A 25,184-nucleotide genomic window follows, 5' to 3' on the forward strand; every position below is an offset into this window, starting at 1 on the left:
TATCTGTCACTTGCATCTTTCAATTGTTCAAATTTCTAGTAGAGGGATGACCCGTAAGTGCTCCTCTATCGAATGACTGCTTCGGGGCTTGATTTGGGGACATTGTCATTGATTCTTCTGACCCTCCATTCTTCATATTCGGGGGTTGTCATTGGTCCTACAGCTAATCGCTTCATTTGGCGAGTCTGATTCCACGCATTGGATATCTCTCGAATCCTCTTTTTGTAGCCATCACCCCATACGAGAATTCACACTCGGCCAGCCCCTGGGTTGCGGGTATAAACTGTCTTGATCTGTACTGTCTGAGCACTAATAACGGGGCATAGCCAATAGCTCCCCAGATTCTAAGCAAAGGGCCCAATCAAAACTACCGCATCGGTACAAATTTCGTCTGGAAGTAACCACGGAGCTCTCCATTCAATGTCTTCTTCATGCAAGTTTTGAAGAATTGCCATCCATTTTCCATTGAAATGTCGTCCCTTCTCGGTGTAGCTATCATCTCCTTTAGCGGCGAATAGTTTTCAGAGAAGACCCGATATGACACCTTATCCACTTTCCAAAATGACTGTGGAACCACGCAAGTAACAACTGTGCACATCCAATGAACCTGCCTTCGTCCGCTCGCTGACAGGTACTCAATGATCTGAATGTCTCCGCTAAAATTGCTGGAACCGGGGTAACTCCTTTATCAGGCGGTCGAACAAATCAGTAACCGCCTCATCAATATGCCCCAAAGCTCTAGGAAAGATAACTAAGCCATATATGCTTAGGGCGAAGATATCTACCCTCTTTTTTATATCCGGGTGCACCAAAGCCACATCTTTCAACTCCTCCAAGAAATGCACTTGTTATCCCCTTTTTGTTTAATTCGGGCCGTAACCCACTGCTCACTCATGCCTGTTATGTTCATTAACCTTCTCAAAAAGGGTACATTTGCGGCTCTTGAGTAGATTCTGTCGACTTGACTCTTTGAACACCGAAGTAAGCCATATATTCTTCTATCGTAGGCACCAAGTCAACTTTCCCGAACAAAAACACTATAGGCGGGATTCCAAATTGTGCAGAGCCCGGAATAGGTGCTTATCTACCTTCATATCTAGTAGGTACGGTAAGTCCCCGTAATGGGAATAAACAACTGTCTGGCCTCCTCGTCCCAATGGTCCCAAATTCCTTTCAACTCTTGTAAATCGTTCTGGGTTATGCTGATGCGGGTAAAGTCCCATAGCTCTGATATATATCCTTCAGCCAAACTATCCCCTTTCTCTTGCTGTGTCGTTTTCGACCAAATTCGGACTGCCGCATTATCTTCCACCTTATCAAGAAACCTTCTTTCCATGATAAGCTTTCTTTCTAGAAACCGAATATGAACCAACGCCTTGAAATAATGAAATGCCATGCAGTTGAAATGTCATGCATCCAAAGTAAAACAACAAATATCAGTACCAGATATAACATATAATCCAAGACAATTCAAAAGAATAAAAGCACATCAGGGTATCTACTAGGGTTTGGTGTAGTTCTACTTAAGGTGAGTTCCTAAGGTTTACTACAGGGGTTTGGTTCTAAAGCAAAGGTACCCGAACCAGCAGATTCCTCGATCTTCACCCATTATAGGCTCATATAGACCGAGTTCGGTTCAGGGGAATACATTTCCCTATGGCTGCACGGAGATGAAATCTCACGAAGACATAGGTACGGATATATCCCGAAAGCGATCCACTATCCTGCACGGAGGTGAAAACCTCCGAAGGAGTAGCGTCTCACTCCCACTTAAAGGTGTGACCACGGTCATGCAATGCAATGCAAGATATAAAAGTTTAAAATACGAAACATGATGAAAACTATAGCTCAAAACAAATGAATGCAATGAGAAGATCGTATATTTAAATCAAATTTTCAACTTTCGACAAAAGACAAAAATAATCAACTCGTGGCTTGACTCACTTATTTGAAAAGTCCCCAGTGGAGTCGCCAAGCTGTTGACACCATTTTTTGGATGAAAACGGGGTCGACTTGGATTTGGAAAAAAGAATGAAACGGGAGTCGCCACCAATCCTTTTTTGACGAGGTGTGATTGGGTCACCTCAAAGGTGGTTGTTTTTAATAAATGATTTAATTTATTAAAACAACGATTTGGTCTACGAAATTCAGAAAATGAGTTCGGGAGTCGGTTACGCACGAGGAAGGATTAGCACCCTCGATACGCCCAAAATTGGTACCTAGTTGATTAATTAGTGTCTTAGTGTCGAAAATTTGAAACTTGAAAGAATTTAAATACGATCCCTCTTTGTAAAGAAATGCTCAATGTTAAGGACCTTCTCGTCTCACAATATAAAATGTCACATCCAGTAGTTAGGACACGACATCTTGAATTTTCGAGAACGAGCTTGCCTTTTATATAAAATTCGTGTATTTCAAAAGGTTATTCAGTTAGTTAAGGTGAACGAGGAAATTCGAAACCCAGTAAGTTAGGGCACGTTTCCTCGAATTCCCAAACACCGAATATTGCCTTTACTTGCAAAAATCTTATTTCGAGGTAACGAAATGCCATACCCAGTAAGTTAGGGAACAACACCTCGTATCTCCGAGAATAAGCATTTTTCAAAACTCATGTCACGATTTAAAAGAGTATTCCGTTATTTAGGTTAAAGGAGAAAAATCGAAACCCAATAAGTTAGGGCACGATTGTCTCGAATTACCAAATACGGAATATTACTTTTATGAAAGAATTATTATTGGGTTGGATATAATGATAATAAGAATAATATTAAAGTAAACAATAATACTATATATAATGTATATATATATGTATATAATAGAAATACACACTACTATATAATAATAATAAATATAGAAATACAAAAAGCAAATATAATAAAAATATTAAATTAAAGTAATAAAAATAATACTATATATAAAATATATATATACATAAAATATACACTAATATATAATAGTATAGTGATAGCAAAATAATAAAAATATAAGTAATATTAATATATATTAGAATACAAAGTAAAGTAATAACAATAGGGGTGATAATAATAATAATACAAACAATAATATATATATAATAATAGTAGTTAGAAATAAAAAATAATAAAGTAACAATAATGATAGTAATAATATAATAAATATGGAGAGGGCATATATAATATAATAATAATATAAAAATAATATATACATGAGAAATAATAATAATAATATAAATAATAGTAAAAATAATAAAATAATAAAACAAAGCTCTCAACTCTCTTTCTCCCTCTTTTCTAAATCCGGCCGTTGGTCCGGCTTTGCTTCGGTCATGGACCCCCACGGGCCGCCATCGGCGCCACCGTACACGGCGGCCGGACCTCAAAAAAACCTTTTTCGATAATGAAATATGGGTAAGCTTCTTACTTTTATTTTTACTTTCGTATAAAAAACAAAATAAAATTGAAAGGAAAACAATAAACAAACAAAGAACTAAAGATAAGAATAGACAAAAGAAACCTCTTTTGCTTTGATCTTTGATTAATCTCCAAAACTAGCCTTTCCAAGAAACAAAATAACCTTTTTACAAAAAAACCTCCAAAAACAAAAAAACCTCCTCCAAAACAAAGAACAATCCTTCTCCAAAAACCAAAACCACCCCTAAAAACAAAGTCTTGAATGGCTTTTATAGCCAAATTTTACAAGTGGAGTGGTTGGGGTGGTTTAGGTGGCCAAGGGTGGTGGAGTTGGTGGCTAAGGTGGGTGGCCAACAAAGGTGGTGGAGTAGGTGGCCAAGGTTTTTATTTATTTATTTATTTATTTATTTATTTATTTATTCATATCACTATGTTTTGCCGAAGAATGACCGGGTACATCAACAACGAGCAGCTGTTGGTTCACTGTTTTCAGGATAGTTTGATCGGGTCAGCGGCTAGATGGTACAATCATTGAGTCGAGCTGAATCCACTCTTGGAAAGATTTGGCGCAGGCCTTTATAAAACAGTACAGACATGTGATGGACATAGCACCCGATCGAATTGTATTGCAAAATATGGAAAAGAAACTAATGAGAGCTTTCGCCAGTATGCTCGAAGATGGAGGGAGGTAGCAGCACAAGTTCAACCACCACTTTTAGAAAAGAGATAACCATGCTTTTTATCAATACTTTGAAAGCTCCATTTCTCAATCACATGCTGGGTAGTGCCACCAAAGCTTTTCAGACATAGTGATGTCTGGAGAATGATAGAAAATGCCATAAGGAGTGGCAAGATAGAAGTAGGAGAAAGTGCTAAAGGTCAGCACCAAGAAAGAAGGAGCATGAGATAACAACACAAGCATGTTTAACAAGGACCATTCTAGATCAATCACGGTGGGACAAGCCAGAGCAACAACCACTAATCAGCAAGGTTCTTCGAGACGGGAGTCCAATTCAAGGCCAAATATAGAAAGACCTCAATTCACACCCATCCCGGTGACGTATAAAGAATTGTATCAGAATTTATTTGATGCACATGTGGTAAATAAATAAATAAATAAATAAATAAATAAAAACCTTGGCCACCTACTCCACCACCTTTGTTGGCCACCCACCTTAGCCACCAACTCCACCACCCTTGGCCACCTAAACCACCCCAACCACTCCACTTGTAAAATTTGGCTATAAAAGCCATTCAAGACTTTGTTTTTAGGGGTGGGTTTTTGGTTTTTTGGAGAAGGATTGTTCTTTGTTTTGGAGGAGGTTTTTTTTTGTTTTTTGGAGGTGTTTTTTGTAAAAAAGGTTATTTTTGTTTCTTGGAAAGGCTAGTTTTTGGAGATTAATGAAAGATCAAAGCAAAAGAGGTTTCTTTTGTCTATTCTTATCTTTAGTTCTTTGTTTGTTTATTGTTTTCCTTTCAATTTTATTTTGTTTTTTTTATACGAAAGTAAAAATAAAAGTAAGAAGCTTACCCATATTTTCATTATCGAAAAAGGTTTTTTTGAGGTCCGGCAGCCGTGTACGGTGGCGCCGATGGCGGCCCGTGGGGGTCCATGACCGAAGCAAAGCCGGACCAACGGCCGGATTTAGAAAAGAGGGAGAAAGAGAGTTGAGAGCTTTGTTTTATTATTTTATTATTTTTACTATTATTTATATTATTATTATTATTTCTCATGTATATATTATTTTTTATATTATTATTATATTATATATGCCCTCTCCATATTTATTTATATTATTACTATCATTATTGTTACTTTTATTATTTTTTATTTCTAACTACAATTATTATATATATGTATTATTGTTTGTATTATTATTATTATCACCCCTATTGTTATTACTTTACTTTTGTATTCTAATATATTATTAATATTACTTATATTTTTATTATTTTTGCTATCACTATTACTATTATATATTAGTGTATATTTTTATGTATATATATTTTATATATAGTATTATTTTTTATTACTTTAATTTAATATTTTTATTATATTTGCTTTTTGTATTTCTATATTTATTATTATATAGTAGTGTGTATTTCTATTATATACATATATATATACATTTATATATAGTATTATTGTTTACTTTACTTTAATATTATTCTTATTATCATTATATCCAACCCAATAATAATTCTTTCATAAAAGTAATATTCCGTATTTGGTAATTCGAGACAATCGTGCCCTAACTTATTGGGTTTCGATTTTTCTCCTTTAACCTAAATAACGGAATACTCTTTTAAATCGTGACATGAGTTTTGAAAATGCTTATTCTCGGAGATACGAGGTGTTGTTCCCTAACTTACTGGGTATGGCATTTCGTTACCTCGAAATAAGATTTTTGCAAGTAAAGGCAATATTCGGTGTTTGGGAATTCGAGGAAACGTGCCCTAACTTACTGGGTTTCGAATTTCCTCGTTCACCTTAACTAACTGAATAACCTTTTGAAATACACGAATTTTTATATAAAAGGCAAGCTCGTTCTCGAAAATTCAAGATGTCGTGTCCTAACTTACTGGATGTGACATTTTATATTGTGAGACGAGAAGGTCCTTAACATTTGAGCATTTTCTTTACAAAGAGGGATCGTATTTTAAATTCTTTCAAGTTTTCAAATTTTCGACACTAAGACACTAATTAATCAACTAGGTACCAATTTTGGGCGTATCGAGGGTGCTAATCCTTCCTCGTGCGTAACCGACTCCCGAACTCATTTTTCTGAATTTCGTAGACCAAAATCGTTGTTTTAATAAAATTAAATCATTTATTAAAAACAACCACCTTTTGAGGTGACCCAATCACACCTCGTCAAAAAAGGATTGGTGGCGACTCCCGTTTTCATTCTTTTTTTTCCAAAATCCAAGTCGACCCCGTTTTCATCCAAAAAATGGTGTCAACAAGTTTCTTACTCCAAAAACGCCTAAGTCAGCCTAACTTCCACAAAAGAAGGATTCAACAGAATTCCTCCCAAAACACAACTCAAAGCCAACAAGATGAAAGAAGAATGAGATAAGAACAAGCCAGGGAAAATAAGAACACAAGAGAGAAAGTTTGAGTTAATGCTCTCAAGGATTCTTTTTACTCAAAACTCAAGTGCTTTACAATGAGGGAAGAGGTCTCTTATTTATAGTAGAGCCTCTCAACGGTACAAAATTAAGTACATCAACGGCTACGATTAAAGGGCACCTACCATCAAATCTTTAAGAATATAAAATCATATCTTCTAAGATTACATATCTTATCTAAGATATGTAATCTTATAAAATAATATCTTATAAGATCATGTTTCCATATTTGTCTTAACTTGTAGATGGGCCTTCAATCTCTTCAAGCAACGGGCCGGTCCGATTGGGCCAAATGACCTCCTTTCTTCTTGATGGATCACACAGATGTGTCATGGTTACGGGCTCCCATGCGCAACCCATGACATTCTCCCCCACCAAATCTAGCGACGCCCTCGTCGCGTCCTCCGCATGGTATCGATCTATCTTGTCTTGGAATTGCCACAAAGCTTCAGCAGGTTCCCAACTCATCTCACTATCCGGGAATCCCTTCCATCGGGCTAAGTATTCGCGCCGCGGTCGGTAGTACTTACGTCTGACCACACGATCCGCTTCAATGTTCTCGACCTCTCGATCATAGGCAACTTTTACCCCCATTGGTGCTCGTTCAGACTTGCTTCGATTTGGGTCTTCTCCATCTTCATGGAATGGCTTAAGCATACTCACATGGAATACTGGATGAACTTTAAGCTTTTCAGGCAACTCAAGCTTGTAGGCCACCTTGCCTACCTTCTTCACAATTCGAAATGGCCCCTCATACCGCCGAACGAGTCCTTTGTGTAACCCATCATGTCGCAAAATCAGGTGTAGTTTGGCAAGAATTGGGTCACCAACTTGAAATTGCACGTCCCTTCGATTTCGATCCGCCCATTTCTTGTTGCGCTTACTTGCCTTATGTAGACAAGCTCTAGCTAAATCGTTTTGCTCTTGCCAATCCCTCGCAAATCGATAAGCTGCTGGATTCGGTCCCGCATAACGAGTTGCAACTGCATTGGGTGTAAGCGGCTGTTGCCCCGTCACTATCTCAAACGGACTCTGGTTCGTTGCCCCACTTCGTTGTAAGTTATACGAAAACTGGGCCACATCCAACAACTTTGGCCAATCCTGTTGTGTTGCACTTACATAGTGCCGAAGATACGTCTCCAACAATGCATTCACTCGTTCGGTTTGCCCATCAGTTTGGGGATGCATGCTAGTGGAAAAGTTTAAGTCTGAGCCCATTAATTTGAACAACTCTGTTCAAAATCGACCCGTGAATTGCCTATCTCGATCACTGATGATAGACTGTGGTACCCCTTAATACTTCACCACATGCTTAAGGAATAAGCGAGCTGCCTCCTCAGCGGGACACTCCTTGGTTGCGGGGATGAAAGTTGCATACTTCGAAAACCTATCCACCACAACAAAAATACTCGCGAATCCATCGGATTTAGGCAAACCTGTGATAAAGTCCATGGACAAACTCTCACATGGGCGCTCCGGAGTGGGCAACGGTTGTAACAAACCAGCAGGGGCTTTCAACTCAACCTTATCTTGTTGGCATATTAAACAAGTTTTCACATAGGTCTCCACATCATCACCCATGTGAGGCCAATAAAATCGATCCTCCAATAGAGCCAAGGTGCGGTGTACTCTTGGATGGCCAGCCCATTTTGAATCATGACATTCCTTCATGACTTCTCTTCGTAAATTCCCATGTTGAGGCACATATAGACGTTGCCTATGAGTGTATAGCAATTTTCCCTCGAGCCAAAATCGCCTTGTTTTTCCATCTCTAGAAAGCTCCATCAGATTTTTGGCCGTGGGATAATGGGACAGTCCTTCTTGAATGCGCTCTAATAAGGGACTTTCGGGTTGGCTTATCGTTGCAAATTCCATTTTTCGGCTAAGTGCATCGGCCACAATGTTGGCACTCCCCGGCTTGTATTCCATGCTAAAATCAAACTCTGCTAGGAAAACCTGCCAACGAGCCTGCTTGGGGGACAACTTTTTCTGGTTAAGAAATAGCTATTTGCAACATTATCAGTGAATACCACAAACCTGGAACCCAGCAAATAGTGTCTCCATGTGCGTAAACAGTACACCACTGCCGTCATCTCTTTTTCTTGGACCGTGTATCTTCGTTCTGTCTCGTTAAGCTTTCGACTCTCGAAAGCAATCGGATGCCCATCGTGCATCAACACCCCTCCAATCGCATACTCTGAAGCATCTGTGCGTACCTCATACGCCTTTGAAAAATTTGGCAATGCGAGTACAGGCTCACTCGTCATCGCTTGCTTCACTTGGTTGAAGGCTTTCTTACACTGAGGGTCCCAATCCCACACTTTGCCCTTTTTCAACAAGTCCGTCAAGGGTGCAGTGATCTTGGAATAGCCTTCAATGAAGCGACGGTAGTAATTTGCTAATCCAAGGAAAGACCGCAACTCCGTCACCTTGGTTGGTGGCTCCCAATCGGCAATTGCTTGAACTTTACTTTCATCCATTCGAATCGTGCCACCTCCCACAATATGGCCTAGAAATGGCACTTCTCGTTGGGCAAAGGAGCATTTCTCCTTTTTGACATATTGCTCATTTTCTCGTAGAGTTTGGAACACTTCTCCCAAGTGTCCCACATGCTCTTCGAGCGTCTTACTATACACCACAATATCGTCAAGATAAACAACCACAAAACGATCCAAGAAAGGTTGTAATACCTTATTCATTAGGGTACAGAATGTGGCCGGAGCATTTGTCAATCCGAACGGCATCACCAAGAACTCAAAGGACCCATACCTAGTTACACAGGCTGTCTTGGGCTCATCCCCTTCGGCTATTCTCACTTGGTGGTACCCCGATCGCAAATCCAACTTAGTAAACCATCTCGCGCTACCAAGTTGATCGAACAAATCTGCAATAAGAGGAATGGGATACCTGTTTTTTATAGTGATTTTGTTTAAGGCCCTGTAGTCGAGTACATTCTCAAAGATCCATCATGCTTCTTTTGAAATAACACAGGTGCACCGAATGGGGCTTTAGATGGTCTAATGAACCCGTCATCTAAAAGCTCTATCAACTGCTTCTGCAATTCCTCTAGTTCCGGTGGAGCCATTCGATATGGTGCCCTTGCTGGCGGTTCAGTATTGGGCAACAGCTCAATCTTGTGGTCCACCTCCCTCTTTGGTGGCAATCTTTTGGGCAACTCCATGGGCATTACATCTTGAAATGACTTTAGCAACCGTTCCACTTCCTTTGGAATTTCCCCCTCAAATTTATCATCCATATTGTCTCTCAAGGTAGCTAGGTAGGAGACTTCATTTCGACGGACTCCTTTGGCAAATTTAATTGCCGACAAGGTTTTTCCCTCCATGCTTCCCTTCCTTTTCATTCTCACCATATATCGTTGGTTTGCATCGGAGATTGTCATGTAATTCTCGGAAGGGTGAATATCCGCATTAAGCCTGTCAAGTAAACTTAATCCAACTACAAAATCGTAATCATCAAGTGGGATTACCTTAATGGTCGCTTTGCCTGTCCACTCGCCAAGTTTGAGTTCTACCCCTTTTGCCACTCTTGTTATGGGAATGCTTTCTGAATTCACCGTTTTGATTCGTCCCGAATCTTCCTCAATTCTGAGGCCAAGTTCCTTTGCCATTTCTTTGGACATGAATAAATCAGACGCACCAGTATCAACAAGTGCATTCAATCTTCTGCCAGCTACGATGATGTCCACAAACATCAACCCATTGCTTAACTTCTCTTCGACACCTCATAATATCGAATTAAGGCTTTTGGTGTCATCTTCGGCTTCCTCGCGTGCCTCCATGGCATGAAAAGCGGCTCTCTTTGGACAGACACTTATTCTATGTGGGCCTTGGCAAAGAAAGCACTTCATTGGTCCTTTTCTATCCCAAGGCTTACCTTGACTAGACTTTGGGCCTTCGTCATTCTTTTCCCCTTGATCCTTGTTTCCCCCACCATTGCCTTTGGGTCTCGACTTGGGTTTGAAAGAATCATTATTCTCAAACTTTCTACCCCCAACATCATAGAAATTTTCTGCCTTAGCCATAGCTTCGGTCAATTCGGTGATATCTAGGCGACGCAACTCTTGCTTGTCCCACATTTTTAAACCATCATCGAACCAATAGAATGCTTCTTTCTCATTCAAGTCTGAGATCTGAAGCATCAACTCGCTGAATTCCCGAACATAATCTCGAACAGTGCCTTGTTGCGTAAGTCGACGCAACTTAGCACGAGCCTCCTTTTCGGCATGTTGTGGATAAAACTGCTTCTTCAACTCTCTTTGGAACTCCTCCCAAGTTCCAATGGTCGTTTCTCCACGTTTCTCATCCGTGGACCTACGTCTCCACCACAAGAGAGCAACATCAGAAAAGTAAATTGAAGCGGTGTTTACCTTGGTGGCATCATCCTCAATGCCAATTGCTCGAAAATATTGCTCCAATTCCCACAGGAAGTTGTCCACTTCTCTTGCGGACCTAATCCCCTTGAACTTCTCGGGTTTTGGAACATCCACATGACGTTGCTTCGGTCCCGAAGCCAACATCCCACTTCCCAGGGCAGCCTTACAGATTCTGAGCTCCCCCTTAAGCTCAGCAATCTCTTCCTTCATGGTAGTCAGCAGAGCCTCAAGAGCTTTGTCCCTCCCTGTCAGTTTGTCCGAAGTGGATCTGAGGGAGTCCAACACAAACTCCTTGCTATCTTCCCTCAGTTCCTCCATACGGGTTAGGACCACTTCGAGTGTCTCCTTCATGTCACCAACGGACTCCTCGAGATTAACCACTCGAATTTCCAAGCTCGACAGCATATCCCTCGATCGACTAGCCTTTCTGGCCCTCCCACGGGTCTCAATTGGCTCATTCTGATCAACAACTTCTTTCGACATATCTCAAAAGTGCTTTCGAACTGGCTCTGGTACCAACTGTCACGAACTTAAGATTCTTGCCTCAGAATCCGTGCGGCCTTAGGCAGTTTCTTACTCCAAAAATGCCTAAGTCAGCCTAACTTCCACAAAAGAAGGATTCAACAGAATTCCTCCCAAAACACAACTCAAAGCCAACAAGATGAAAGAAGAATGAGATAAGAACAAGCCAGGGAAAATAAGAACACAAGAGAGAAAAGTTTGAGTGAATGCTCTCAAGGATTCTTTTTACTCAAAACTCAAGTGCTTTACAATGAGGGAAGAGGTCTCTTATTTATAGTAGAGCCTCTCAACGGTACAAAATTAAGTACATCAACGGCTACGATTAAAGGGCACCTACCATCAAATCTTTAAGAATATAAAATCATATCTTCTAAGATTACATATCTTATTTAAGATATGTAATATTATAAAATAATATCTTATAAGATCATGTTTCCATATTTGTCTTAACTTGTAGATGGGCCTTCAATCTCTTCAAGCAACGGGCCGGTCCGATTGGGCCAAATGACCTCCTTTCTTCTTGATGGATCACACAGATGTGTCATGGTTGCGGGCTCCCATGCGCAACCCATGACACTAGGATCTAGTTTACCTTGGTTGTGAAGATGAACAAAAACACTACACCCAAAAACTCGGACGGATAAATCTGTAATCAATTTAGAGTTAGAAAAGTTATCTTTAAAGAGACTAAAAGGAGTTCTATAATTTAGAGTTCTACTGAGTATTCTATTAATAAGATATGTAGCTGTTAACAAGACTTTGCCCCAAAGATAACTTGGTACTTGACTAGTCAACATCAAGGCTCTAGTTACTTCCAAAAGATGTCGGTTTTTTTCTTTTTGCAGTCCCATTTTGTTGTGGTGTATTTGTACAAGAACTTTGGTGGACTATTCCATGTTTGGTTAAGAAAACACCTAATTGGTTGCTAAAAAATTCCCCACCATTGTCAGTTCGAAATACTTCTATTTCACACCAAATTGTGTTTTCACCATAGCATAAAAAGACTGAAATACATTTTTAACTTCAGACTTATCTTTTAATAAAAACGCCCAACAAGGTCGAGTATGATCATCAATAAATGTGACAAACCAACGTTTTCCTGAAAAAGTCGAGACCCTTGAAGGTCCCTAAACATCACTATGAATTAACGAAAAAGGTTTGGAGGCTTTATTTTTTTGAGGTGGAAAGAATGACCGATGATGTTTAGCCAATTCACAAAATTCACAATGATATGAAGGACTTTTATTTTTAAATAGATTAAGTAACAAGTATCTTAAATAATAAAAATTAGGATGTCTAAGCCCTATAATGCCAAATCATAACCTTATCAAAATCAGAAACAGAATTTAAACATAAAGTAGTTGTTGGTTGACTTAGATGGTCGTCTTCAAGAAAGTAAATTCCACCAAATTCTTTAGCATTGCCAATTATCCTCCCTGAGACCATGTCCTGAAACTTATACATAAAAGAGTCAAATATAACATGACAATTTGAGGACTGGGATAATTTACTGACCGATATGAGATTACAAGCTAGATTTGACACATGTAAAACGTCATGTACAACCAAGGAAGATGAAATTTTAACAGTGCCTTTCTCGGCTATTGCCGAGAAGGACCCATCTGCTACTTTGATCTTTTTGTTTCCTGTGCAAGGTGTGTAAGTTGAAAAAAGAAAATGATTGCTAGTCATGTGATCACTAGCTCTAAAATCAACGATCTATGTGTTTGTTTTACAAGGCTTGACATTGGAAAAAATAGAAAAATTAGTACTTGATTGGGCAAAAGAGGAAGAAAGATTATTGGATGAGTTAGGAATAGAAGAATTCATCCGAAATTGTGGTGATTGAAAAAACTTGTGTAGATGCTTTAATTGTTCCTTAGTGAATGGAGACCTTTCTAGAGAACTTTGGCCCTCATAATTTCCATTAGTTGTTTGGAAAGATCTACTATCCCCTGATTGTGAACCACGACCATTGCCACTCTTTTTCCTTCCATTTGTCGGTTTCCCATGGAGCTTCCAACACGTTTCACGAGTGTGCCAATATTTTTTACAGTGATCGCACCAAGGTTTTTTCTTTTTTTCACTATCATCATTTTTTTTAATAGTTACAAGAGCAGAATTATCATCATTAGCTTTAAACCCTGGCTTTAACATTACTTTTCTCCTTGTCTCCTCTCTTCTAACCTCAGAAAAAATCTCACAAAGTTTTGGAAGCGGTTTTTTCCCTAGGATCCGAGATCTCACTTCATCAAATTCTTTATTTAAACCAGCCAGAAACAAATAAGCTCTTTCATTCTCTTCTTTTTTCATAGCTTTTACACCATCTCCGGGACACTCCCATTCATCATTATAACACTGATCTAGTTCTTGCCAAAGAGACATCATCTCATTATAATAAAGAGTAACTTCTTTTTCCCCTTGCCTAGCTTTCCACAGTTTTATTTTTAACTCAAAAATCTGTGAAGCTTTTCTAAATCTGAATAGGTGTCTTTCACAGCGTCCCAAACATCTTTAGCAGTTGGAAGAAAAAGAAAAGGTTTATCTACGGATGCTTCCATGTAATTAATAAGCCACACAATTATCATAGAATTTTCTGACCTCCACTTGCTCATCTTTGGATCGCCCACTTGTGGTCGCTCAACTTCTCCATTTAAATGACCTAGCTTGCCGCGCCCATCAATTGCTAATTTTACGGATTGCGACCATTCCAGATAATTCTTGCCATTCAACTTGTGAGATGTCAGTGGAAAAGAAAGGTGAGACGCCTCTGTCCCTTGAGTCATTGTACTCTCGGTAGTTGTTTCAACTGTAGAACTTTCTTCCTCTATTTGATTGCTGGATCTCTTATCTCCAGTGAAGGCTGTTTTAACCATGATGTTACTAGAGATTTTAACCTATCTCAGAGCTTTGAATAAAATTGTACAGATCTTATTAACTAAAGAATTGAACTTAAATACAGAAAAGAGTCTTAATTCTAATTGGGAAAATAGTTCCCTTATTCTAATAAACTACTAAAACATAAAAGAAAATAGTTCCCTTATTCTAGTAAACTACTAAAAGACAAAATAAAAATATTTCTAGAATATGAATAAAACTTATCTACCCAAATAAGATTTATCTACCTAAATAAATTTAAAATATATACATATTTCAACATGATGTTCTGCCAACTTAATTGTAGTTTAAACCCTGTCTGTGAAGTTTACTGATAACTAACCTCCATAACTCATGCAGTCTACTTCTATTGGAGAAAAGAAAAAAGAAAGAGAGCAAAAGAGCCTCAAAGAATACATAGTTAGAAAAACTAAATTATTAGATTAAACGTTCTCACTGAGAAATCTGCCAGCAAGGCAAGCAAAATGAATTTAAATTGGGAAATCATTTTCCATGTCAATGATCTTATGATAACTACTGTCATTGAAGATGAAAATAATTTAAATCATCTATCTGATGATTGATCATGTGTTAACTGATTTCTCTGTTTTACACATGGAGAAAGACTATTGTGGTTAGCAAAATGCAAAAGATGACCAAGCAAAGACTAGAGTGGACTGACATGAGGGTCAATCTTATGAATGAAATTCTAGCTGCTGTGGACACTGTGAAGTATGGTCTAATTCAGAAAGCACTTCCTTAGGTTTCACTATATTATCTTGATATTTGACAGTGATTGCTGATCTGTGCTTGATTACTTTTCAGATTTTATGCATGGGAGAAGTGCTTTCAGTCTAGAGTTCACAGTATACGGAATGATGAGCTGTCATGGCTTTAGAGAGCTCAACAACTATCTGCTGTATGATAGTTGAATTATAATATTGCTTCTGAGTGTCTGTGTTTTTTATGTGAACATTCCAAAACATAAAACGATATTTCTAGTTGGCATGCGAAAATTACCTTTCACCAATAGTTGCACTTGCTTTTTGCTCTGGAAAATGCAGTTATTGGTCATCAAACATTATCCTGGACATGCAATGCTTCGTCATTTGATATATTTTCTTTTCTAAGGGAAATGTGATTTTGGTGGCCAGTGGCCACCAGCATAATATTTGAACCTCCATTTTAAGCAAGTTTCCAGGAATTGGTGGCCTATCTTGTGACTACAAATCCATGATTTATAAACTAGATGTTATAGTATGTATGTCAGTTATGCAAGTTGCATGCAATGTAAACGCACTTTAAATGCTTATTTATTTATGTGGCTAATCTTAAACTGCTCTTGTTGGAGCAGCTATTGATGCTGCTAGTCTTCAGGCTACAAAAACTATGACTGTTTTACCATATTTTGTTTTAATAAGTTGCCTTTTGTTGCAGTTTAACAGATTCATATTGAACAGCATACCAGTTGTTGTAATAGTAGTTTCATTTGGGATGTTCACTTTGCTTGGTGGGGATCTGACACCAGTAAGGGCATTCACATCACTTTCATTGTTTGCATTGCTACGAATTCCTCTGGAATGTCTTCCTAATTTGTTAAGTCAGGTTTAACTTACTTCACCCCTTACATCATTATATCTTGCATAATGTAATTGGCTTACAGCTGTATATTCTTCATTGCTGAAATCTTATTGGAGGGAAAACTTTTATAGTTTATTTCTCAGGTATTTATTTTTTCGTTTATTGAGAATTAAGTTTCATGCGGTAAATTTTTTGTACCTTCAGTAGTTGTTCTCATTTATCAAAGTTCTTAAGAATCAACCTGATACGGGGTTGCGCGCGGACTAAGATCGAGTTGCCAAGTCACGAGAAACTCCTACGAAAACCCTAAACAATTAGATCTGAAACGAAACAGAAAATTAAAAGATTAGATTTTTGAATTTTCAGATCTGAAATAAAATCCCCAAATCAGCAAAGAATCAAATTGAGAATAGAAATAAGTGTTAGGGTTCTTGAAACCCTCAAGGAGATTGTGATTCTGCCCAATTGAACACCAAGATAGTTTTCCCCAAATTTCGACAATCTAATTTTACCCAAAAAGAGTATGGAAAAACCCTAGAAATTGGGGATTTTTGGGCTGATTCCTTAAGATAGAAAAAGGCTGAAAACACAATAAGAACAGAAAATAGATTAGATAATGATTCAGCACAAGTAGAAATAAAGAAAGAATTGACAGTAAGAAATTAAAAGATAAGTCCTAAGAAGCCTTGAAATCTCGAAAGATCTCACAACTCCCTTCAAACGGCTCTAATCTCCCCTCCAAAGAATATCAATGGCAAGAAGAAGGTTGAAGATAGCTCCCACAATCAAAAAGATTGTTAAAACAACTTCTAAAGAAAACTCAAGAGAAAATCCTTGAAGAACTCAAAGAGAATTTTCACTCAAATCAAATCTGAAATTTTCAATGTAATTGTAATGTAATGTAGGGTGGTTGGCCAAGCCATATAAATAGGCCTTTCAAATGTTTTCCTAATTTAATTAGAACACTAAAACTAAAACTAAAAAAAAAACTCCTAATTATTTTAATATGGAAATTCGGCCAAGGGTCTTTTATTTGGGACTCTTGGATAAACATTTAAACTAAGTAAAATAAATAAATAAATAAAAATAAAACTTTACAACTTGGGCCACTTTGACAATTTGGCCTGATTTTCAACTAAGTATAGGTGGATTTCTTGATTGGGCTTGGAATCTTCTTATTGGGCCTTGCCCTCAAGAATTTGGGCTTTTGTGACTCGTATCATTCCCCCCTTCCTCAAAAAGATTCGTCCTCGAATCTGAAAAATCAAATGAACTCGACTTTCCTCTATCGAACGGGACTAATGGCAATTGAGTCCACTGAAAAGAATATCCATGAGATAGTAAATAGCAACGGAAACAAGCTTGTAGTCCAATCATAAGCATAACAGAACAGGTATAACGCATGTGAATGGACAGATTCAGATTACCATGCAAACAATCTAATTTACTCACCACTGCCTCGTCAAATATTTGAAACAAAGATGGACATGTTTTAAGGCATTCAGTCGTCTCACATTGTTCCCGCAAACCATGAATAAATTGCGAGTAATAAATCAAATGGTAAACATAATCGTCACAAGTAGGTATTTGAAAAGATTTACATGGTTCACAGAGTTGCATAATCATACCATGCATTAATCGACGGTCTATAGATTCACTCACACATGCATTATCAAAAACAAGAATCTTTTTATCAACCATCAAAACAGATAGATCATCAATAAATAAAATAGGACAGTCAAGCATGTTTCGATCTAAGTGTTCATCAACACGATCTTTATCACTATCCGAGGAGTACAAAAGTGTTTCAAAGGTTTCAAGCATCTTACCTCGATAAGCAAAAGAATAAGGGTCGATTTTACCTTTTTCATTTAAAACAAACCTTCGTTCATCGGGGCATAGTGTAGTCGAATCTCCGTTGTTGAGTTAACCTTTGTCAAATGGAACTCAAACTTCATGTACAACCACATAAACTGTTTAAGGCACGAATATAAATTGAAAACAAATTTGGAAAATTTCGTTACCTTATTCTCCAAAACAGATTTGGACAAATTCGAGGATTTTACACAAGGTAAATCAAGAGAATAACAAATCACGCTTCTTTTTGTAATGACTTTATCAACCACAATCGAAGAGTAACAATTAATCGGATCAAAATGAGGGGATCTTTTAAGAACTAAGTCACCAAAAGTTTTATTAATAATTTTCAAATCTGCACTGGACTCGGTTTCTAAAATTTCCTTACCTCGCTTACCTTCGGGATCATGTAGTGTGATTTCATCTTTGCCTAAGTTGATCGTATGAAAGCGTCTTTCATTTGAGAGGTATTGAAGTTGAAAGTTATCTTTCGATCTTTCGGGAACCTGAAAAGTAGCAACACAAGAAAAATTCATATCTTGGTTAGTGGAAACATTCCTCACTAGCCTTTCCTCGTCTTTTCTAACTCATTTTCTCTTCTTTCTTCAACTTCTTTTTCAATTTTCTTTTCTGTTTCACATTCCTTTTCACTCTCAATCTCTTTTTGCTCTTTTTCATTCTCTTTTTCTTTTTTCTCACTTGTTTTAACAGAATTTTTCAGTTTGATTTGGTCCTCATGGACTTATTCCAGAGTGAGCGGCACTAAGGTGAGTTTCTTTCCTTGATGCTTGAAAGAATACCTATTGGTACGACCATCGTGAGTGACTTTTCGATCCAGTTGCCACGGTTCTCCTAGCAACAAATGGCAGGCTTGAATAGGCATTACGTCGCACACAACTTCGTCTTGATACTTACTGATAGAAAAGGCGATGCGCACTTGTTGAGTGACCCTAAATTGGCCTTCGTTGCTAAGCCCTTGTGGTTAAGCAAAGCTTTTCCACCATCGTCGTGCTGGCTATGTTCGAGCAACTTTCACCATCAATAATAACTCTACAAAGCTTACCTTGTACGTGGCAGCGAGTATGAAAGAGATGTTCTCGTTGCTGCTCGCTCTTTGGTTTTGCCAAAGATGATTGTCCATGATCATGACAATCATCATCCATTCTAGGGACACGTTGAGGGTTGCACCTATGGGGCTGGTTATCCCTATCTTTCTTAATTGGATCTCGATATTGATGTTTTGATTCACTCGTACCTCATTCAAAGTAGTATTCAATGCTTGAAGTGTAGCATTTATTTGTGTGATTGCAGCAGTATGTCTGTCTAACTGTTGTTGGACTTTCATAAGTGCATCATTATTATCACCTTTAGACATCTTCAAAACCTGTAAAAATAAACACTCAACACTCAAAAATAAAGTTAGCAAACCTCACCATTAATCACTCAAAAAGAAAAATCAAATTCTCAATGAGGTCGAATTCAATCTTGTGAGTTTTTTATCAGAGTTTATATCAACCAATTAGAGAGTGTGAACCAAACTACCAAAGAATCCTAATTTGCACTAGGATGCCAAAAACTGACGAGACACCAAGTGATTCGTGTTGCACCGAGGAAGGATTGTGCACACGTTTAAATCCTACTAACACAAGAAACAAGAAGGTGTTAGATATTTTAAAAGGATAATAAAAAGCAAACAAATGAAAACCTACAGCTAAGAATCAATAAAAATTGCTGAAAACAGAAAACCCGAAAAACTATGGAGTAACTTGACAACTTCGTTCGAGGTGTTCCTGATCTCAAAAAATCACAAATTAAATCTCGAATGTCCTTAAATATTTGATTTTTGATCTGGAAAGTTTGGGCACCAAACTCAACCCGCTGAATTTTTTTTAAATTTTTATTGGATTTCGTCTTTTTTTCGATTTTTTGACTTTTTGACTGATTTTTTTGCGGGAATAATTTTTTATATTCAATCACAGTGCCAAACACATGTATGTAAAATTTCAGATCAATCGGACAACGTTTACCCACTCAAATGAATTTTTTTTTGAACAAATTTTCTGGGTAAAACTGCCGTTTATGCTTTAAAAAATAGAGATCAGTTTAGAAATCAACCAAGAACACCCAAAACGCCCAAAATCTGATACCAAATGATACGGGGTTGCGCGCAGACCAAGATCGAGTTGCCAAGTCACGAGAAACTCCTACGAAAACCCTAAACAATTAGATCTGAAACGAAACAGAAAATTAAAAGATTAGATTTTGAATTTTCAGATCTGAAATAAAATCCCCAAATCAGCAAAGAATCAAATTGAGAATAGAAATAAGTGTTAGGGTTCTTGAAACCCTCAAGGAAATTGTGATTCTGCCCAATTGAACACCAAGATAGTTTTCCCCAAATTTCGACAATCTAATTTTACCCAAAAAGAGTATGGAAAAACCCTAGAAATTGGGATTTTTGGGCTGATTCCTTAAGATAGAAAAAGGCTGAAAACACAATAAGAACAGAAAATAGATTAGATAATGATTCAGCACAAGTAGAAATAAAGAAAGAATTGACAGTAAGAAATTAAAAGATAATCCTAAGAAGCCTTGAAATCTCGAAAGATCTCACAACCCTTCAAACGCTCTAATCTCCCTCAAAGAATCAATGGCAGAAAAGGAGATAGCTCCACAATCAAAAGATGTTAAACAATTCTAAGAAAACTCAAGAGAAAATCTTGAAGAACTCAAAGAGAATTTTCACTCAAATCAAATCTGAAATTTTCAATGTAATTGTAATGTAATGTAGGGTGGTTGGCCAAGCCATATAAATAGGCCTTTCAAATGTTTTCCTAATTTAATTAGAACACTAAGACTAAAACTAAAAAAAAAACTCCTAATTATTTTAATATGGAAATTCGCCAAGGGTCTTTATTTGGGACTCTTGGATAAACATTTAAACTAAGTAAAATAAATAAATAAATAAAAATAAAACTTTACAACTTGGGCCACTTGACAATTGGCCTGATTTCAACTAAGTATAGTGGATTTCTTGATTGGGCTTGGAATCTTCTTATTGGGCCTTGCCCTCAGAATTGGGCTTTGTGACTCGTATCACAACCTGTTAGCCAGACAATAAACTGGTTTGTCACTCAACAACTTAATAGATGTCTAAGAAATTTATGATATTACGGCCATGAATGAAAAATAAGCTTAAAAGGTGTATGTATTTAGTTTTTAGTTGATCATTATTTGCAATGTAATTGCTACAATTTTCAAGATTCGCAGTCATTAAGCTTAATGGAGTTATTAAATAGCTTCTATGGATTCTTGACAGTCTAATCCTTGGTTTTTAGGTTGCAAATGCAAATGTATCGTTGCAACGTCTTGAGGAGCTTTTCTTAGCTGAAGAGAGAGTTCTAGCACCAAATCCACCTCTTCAGCCAGGCTTCTAGCCATCTCAATTAAGAATGGAAACTTTCATGGATTTAAAGGTCATTTTAAAGTTCTTTTCTTGTTTTTATACCTCTCAAATTATGAGTCAAGTGCTTTCTAGACTGGAATTCTGTATTTATATTGCTTGTGAAGGTTTACTAATCATCAGTCGATAAATTTGGTTTGTCTCAATTCTTTGTAAGTGACTGGAAAGACGGAACGCAAGTTGACTTTTTAGATATTTTGTTCTGTCTGAAGGATCGACTGTAGAATTATAGCTTTGGATACATAGGACATGATAACTTAGAAATAGCAATAGCAGCTTAGTGATTTACCATGCACTACTTCCTGCTTTATAGTGAGGAAGATCTCATGCACTTATTAACCTTAACATTGTTAATATTGCAAGATGCAACTTTTCTGGATAAAGACAATTTGGAATTATTTTTTTTTATTTCTTCTTTTTTCAGGCAGAGAAGCCCACTTTATCAAATATCAATCTAGATGTACCGGTTGGCAGCTTACTCGCAATTGTTGGTGGAACTGGAGAAGGAAAAACATCCCTTATATCGGCGATTCTAGGGGAGCTTCCTCCAGATGCAAATTCAAGTGTTTTATAAGAGGACTGTTGCTTATGTTCCTCAAGTTTCATGATTTTTAATGCTACTGTAAGTTGCAGCGTTGCTTATGTTCATTATTGATGTTTACTTCCATTTCAATTTTCTACAGCTTCCAATTTTCTTTGACTAAGAAATTTTCCTTTCTATAGCATGCTTGCTTATATACTTAAAATTTATTTTCACAGGTTCGTGACAACATTTTGTTGGGTCTAGCTTTCACCAGAACAGTATTGGAAGACAATTGATGTGACAGCTCTACAGGAGGATCTTGACATCCTTCCTGTTACGTGAATTTAAAACATCTTGTAATTTCTTTTTCTACCATGGATGTCTCCTTAACTATTTAACATTGTCCTTCAGGATCATGACCTCACTGAGATCGGTGAAAGAGTGTGAACATAAGTGGTGGGCAGAAACAGAGAGTTTCCATGGCTAGAGCTGTCTATTCCAATTCAGATGTGTACATATTTGATGACCCTTTAAGTGCCCTTGATGCTCATGTGCAGAACAGGTAACTTGTTTACTCTGATTAATGCAATTTCTTCACATTCTACCTGGAAGCATGAAGGTTTGCGTCAACCGATATGAATCTAGGGCTTCTGTTGGATACAGAAAACTAAGTGAGGCTAAATGTTCTGGTTAATAAGGTCAAAAAGGTGAACATAGCCAAAGAATTTTAGTTTTTGTGTGAGATTTGATAGGTTTAGAAGTTGAGGTGAAGAAATGAGATTTACCTAGGTGAAGAAATAAGAGCAGCGGTGCTGAAATCTTATATGAGGATAGTTTTTTTTTTTTTTAATGTAAAGATCACATAATTATAGATCCTAAGATTCTAGTGGAAACTATAGATCTATTATTCTTTTCCAGAAAGGATGAGGAAGCTTTTGAATAAATTGGGCTTAAAAAGGTCCAAGCATAAATGAAAATGACAGCAGGAAACCCAAAGAACATAAGCCCAAATATTTCTCGTATATTCTTTCCACATTACCTTTTTCTTTCTAATGTATTTTCAACCTTCGTTGATCTGAAATAGATTTCTTGGTTATGCTATATGGTCTAATCTGAAGTCATTTGCAGGTTTTCAACAGGTGTATCAAGGAAGAATACAAGGAAAAACCAGAATACTTGTCACAAACCAGCTGCATTGTCTTCCACATGTAGACTACATCCTTGTTGTCTCTAATGGTGTAATTAAAGAAGAGGGTACCTTTGAGGAAGTCTCCAGAAAGGAAGGATATTTCAGAAGTTGATGGAAAATGCTGGGAAAATGGAAAAACAAGAAGGGAAGGGAATGAAAGTACATAGACATGGAAAACTTAGAACCAAATTCCAATAAGATGGTTGAAGTAAGATAAATGATATTCTAAAAGATGCAAATGCTGCAAACAGGAGGAAAGGCATGAAAGCTACACTTGTAAAGCAAGAAGAAAGGGAAACAGGTCTGGTCAGCTGGAATGTTCTTATGAGGTAATATAGGATAACACCCTATACTCATTAGTACACTAAACCTCATGCTTTTCATATTAACTTTGATTTTAATAATTGCTTCCATCTATTAAAGAAATAGAGAGAAAAAGGCTAAGAGAATGTGCTCTGTATTTATGAAAACTGCTCCCTTTAAATAGCAAGGGAGAAAGAAAAAAGAATCAAATAAAATCTAATCAAATCCTAATAAAGGAAAAAAGAATCAGATACTGAAAATAAGAGATTACATAAAATGACACAATAAAGAAAAAAAAATTTAACACAGGTTTCCTAAAAATAAAAGATATGAGGTTGTCCATGTGAGTCCCCCTATTAAGCTACCAAATGATACAATGTTACATGGTGTTATCTCTCATCATTAACTATTAGATTTCCTATGATTTTTTGCTTGTGTCGAGTCTCTCCACCTATTGACATAGGTTTGAGGTTAGATGCTTAACATAATTCACATTTAAATCACTGCACTTACATCAATTCAATTAATGGGCATAGAACCTATTTTCTTTTACTTTTTGCAGTTAGGATGCTATAGAGGCCTATGGGTTTGTGATACTTTTTACATTTACTTTTCACTGAATTCTTAGATTTAAGCAGCATGTGGTTACGCTTTTGGACAGATAAAAGTGCTTCAAAGAGTTATAGCCTGAATTTTACATTCTCATTTATGCGCTTCTAGGATTTAGTCAGGTTGGTGCATCTTTTTCTGCACTCTAGTAATGGTTGGTATTGATATCTATTTATACTCTGCTTATCTTATCAAGAAAGTAAGCGATGGCTTAGCTTTAAATACGATTATTCAAAGAAACAAGTTATCTTTTTAAATGACAGTATTTTGTAGGATATAACTTTTTTTTACGTAAATATGCAATGAATCATGAATGGAGAATAATTCTAAATAAGATAGCTAACTCACATAACATGTTACATTTTTCTTGGTCGCTGTCTGTCTTCTCCAAAACCAAAATGTTCTTAGCAATAGCTGTTTCATCTTTATTTTAGTTGCTTATTCAATGAGTTACTTACCTTTTTAATGGATTCAGGTAACTGTATTCTGAACTTCTTTGGCTAATTACTCAATCTCGGTGCAGCCAGAAGATTGCATGATATGATGCTAAATTCCATCCTAAGAGCTCCAAATGTTGTTTTTCCAGACTAATCCAATTGGGCGAGTAATCAATAGGTTTTCAAGAGATCTAGGTGATATAGATCGTAATGTTGCCACTTCTATGGATATGTTTTGAATCAGTTGTGGCAGCTTCTTTCAACTTTTACACTGATAAGCATCGTGAGCATATTTTCATTTTGGGCCATCATGCCACTTTCTCATCTTGTTTTATGCAGCCTATCTATATTATCAGGTATGCTCCATAATTGTCAGTTACATGTGGAAATTTAAGAAAAAAATACTTTCTAATTACCAGACCTATATTACCTGGACTCAGGGTGTGTTCCTTGTATATGTCTGCTCAATTTTTTCTAAGTTTTTCCATATATTTTGGAGGACTAGACCTCATACCATGTTTGAGTATTTTTTGGACGCTGGTACTTTGGGAAAATGAATGTCCAGATGACAAAGGTTGAAAGTTGAGACTTCTTTCTAGCATCATAATTTTCATCTGTAAATGCCATTTTATTTTCCTAGTTCAGTATGTATATAGCAAGTATTCTACCTTAGTTTCGTGACATTTAAGTATTCTTTACTGATTATTATCTTTCTTCTAGCACAGATATTCTCTTCTCAAATTTCAATGACCATTTGCTTTTGCAGAGCACATCTCGTGAAGTAAAACGCTTGGATTCTATTACCAGATCACCTGTTTATGCACAATTTAGAGAAGCATTCGATGGCTTCTCATCCATTCGTGCATACAGAGCTTATGATCGGATTGCCAATGTTGTTGGGAGGTCCAT

The 25,184-nt window shown here is 37.1% G+C and overlaps 1 protein-coding gene and 1 pseudogene across 4 annotated transcripts in view; one reads left to right on the forward strand and one right to left on the reverse strand.

Annotated features, from left to right (window-relative positions):
- Positions 1-25,184, reverse strand: part of LOC107936190 (ABC transporter C family member 12) — a 79,661-nt gene that overhangs the window by 21,305 nt on the left and 33,172 nt on the right. The window lies entirely within an intron of this gene.
- LOC121211495 (ABC transporter C family member 12-like) overlaps positions 14,912-25,184 on the forward strand; it is a 10,933-nt pseudogene continuing 660 nt past the window's right edge.

This window comes from Gossypium hirsutum, chromosome A12, assembly GCF_007990345.1.
Source record: "Gossypium hirsutum isolate 1008001.06 chromosome A12, Gossypium_hirsutum_v2.1, whole genome shotgun sequence".
In the NCBI taxonomy this organism is placed as follows: domain Eukaryota; kingdom Viridiplantae; phylum Streptophyta; class Magnoliopsida; order Malvales; family Malvaceae; genus Gossypium; species Gossypium hirsutum.